The sequence below is a fragment of the Grammomys surdaster genome, unplaced genomic scaffold (assembly GCF_004785775.1).
Source record: "Grammomys surdaster isolate TR1022 unplaced genomic scaffold, NIH_TR_1.0 233, whole genome shotgun sequence".
Classification (NCBI taxonomy): Eukaryota; Metazoa; Chordata; class Mammalia; order Rodentia; family Muridae; genus Grammomys; species Grammomys surdaster.
The window spans coordinates 5232820-5235312 of record NW_021604678.1 but is presented as its reverse complement, the minus strand read 5'-3'; positions in this window follow the sequence as shown (position 1 = coordinate 5235312).

The following is a 2493-nucleotide window of genomic DNA, read 5'->3' as shown; positions in this document are numbered from 1 at the left end:
TGTGTGTGTGTGTGTGTGTGTGTGTGTGTGTGTGTGTGTGTGTGTGTATTTAAGACAGGGTTTTCCTTTGTAGTCATGGCTGTCCTGGAATTCATTCTGTAGACCAAACCAGCCTCGAATTCACAGAGATCTTCCTGCCTCTGCCTCCCAAGTGTTGGGATTCAAGGTGGTCATCACTATCACCCTGCTATCTTCTATCTTTTCTTTCCATTATAGAGAACGTGCACTTCTGTTTATAAATCCCTGGGGGCAGGGGATGAGTAAATATTACAAATGACTTTTTAAAAATTTAGCATTGTATCTCAATTGAAAAATAAATATTTAAAATTTATGTTATGTTACAAATCATGTATTAACAGGGAAGAAACAAACTTCCTGATGACAAAGTTAGAAAAAATCATCTAGATCTTCACCTCATCCAAGACATCAGAGGTCTTTAATGCTCTTGTGGTCCAGTGTTAATTGTACCCACTGACATGCAGAGGCCCTGAGAGAAGAGAGAAGTGACAGCCTGGGATTACTTCAGCCGTCACACACGAGCACACATACTGCTCTCTAGTCAACCAATTCATCCTTTACGCCAGGTTAGAAACATCGGTTATTTTTCTTCCCTCCTTCCCTTCCTTCCTTCCCTTCCTTCCTGAATGCCTCATTATGTCACCATGACTGTAGCCTACTGTAGCTCTTGCTCATCTCCTCCTTCCTCCCTGAACTCTAACTGGTTGCTTTTTTTGTAACTTTCACCCTCATGGGTGTCTCTATTTCCACATCTTTAAAATGATATATTTCCATCAGAGTTCTTAGGTATATCAGTTAACTTGTGTTCTCCCAACCGGACCTCATTTCATAACTACAGGCCCAACCTCTCTCCTTACAACTAGAAAATACAGACTAGTGAGCTGGCTCAGGGAGTAAAGGCTCCTGTCACTTAGCCTGACCACCTGAGTTCAATCCTCAAGACACAGGTGTCAGAATGAAAAAAAGAGGAAGGATATCTCTAGTTATCCCTAAGCTCCACATGTATGGTGGGACGTGGACATGTTCAAATAAGACACACAGGAAGAGTAGGTTCAGGCAGAGGGTGGGGATCAGAAAGAAAACCAAGGAAAAGGGAGAAGGGAAAGAGAGGCAGTTACAACTCAATAGTTAAAAGTAAGGTTTATCCTTCTCCTGAATCTTTGCCACATTCTTGAGAAAACATGCAACATAAAGTTGTTAAGAAATAGAAATATGAAACCAAGTAGAAAAAACAAATAGAAAAACAAACCAAGGATATAAGCATAACCATCTTAAAATACAATTAGGCAATGTGTGAAATGCTGTTTCTAACCTTCACATGCTCAGGAGTAAGTATAAGGAAATGACCACAGGAACGCACAGCTCTATGTGCAAGTGCTTCAGTGTTTATTGTTTTTAGCACTGTCTACAATGATGAGAGTTAGACATGGAAAAATGCTCAGGATAAGCTATTGTCAAAAAATAATTAAGCTATAGCAATATGTTCACATATTAGTGATTAAAATACAATATTTTGAAACATATTTAATCATATTTTAAAATAGCTACATTGTACTATGAAGGAAACAAACACTAGGAAGGAGATTACACATGTTGAACAATATAAGTTATGTAACACAAATGTATACCCAAGTAAGAAGCAATGTGTCAAAAATATTCATTGTGGTTATTTTGTGGAAATTTTTATTTCCTCCTTGAATGTCCCTAAGATTTTCAAGTTATCACAATGAGGAAGAGTGGGGAGATATTAATTTCACAATCAGACAATGACTGTTCCTTTTATAAGCCAAAAAAGTCCAAATTTAATTGCAAATAACTACGGGTTATTTCTATTTTTCAGTAATCAGTATTTTAAGCTCACAGGCGAAACCTAAAGACTAAATTCTTAAAAGAGAAAAAGAGATGAGATTTTCTTGAAACTATAATACTCTTGGCAGGGAATAGCAGTACACTCTTTTAATCTCAGTGCTTGGGAGGCGGAGTCAGTCTGTGAAATGGAAGCCACCCTGGTCTATATATTGAATTCCCAGAGAGCCAGGGCTACATACAGATACCCTGTCTCGAAACAACAACAAAAAAAAGCTCAAACAAATAAACAAACAAACAAACAAAAAACAAATGAAAAGAAAATATAGTACTCTAGGTCCAAGTGATGTAAGAAAGCTGGGGGAGCTTAAAGGGAGACGTGGGAACAAGGAGCTATAGACAATGAGTTGTCTGAGTTCAGAGAAAGTTATTTACTGTAAGTGATGACGAGTGGATCTGGGTGTTGTGCCTCTTGCCTTTAATCCCAGTATTTTAGAGACAGAGGGAGATGGATCTCTGAGTTTGAGACCAGCTTGTTGGACTATATAGTCAGTTTTAGGCAAAACAGGGCTACATAGTGAGACCTGTGGAAAGAAAGAAAGAAAGAAAGAAAGAAAGAAAGAAAGAAAGAAAGAAAGAAAGGAAGAAAGAAAGAAAGAGAGAGAGAGA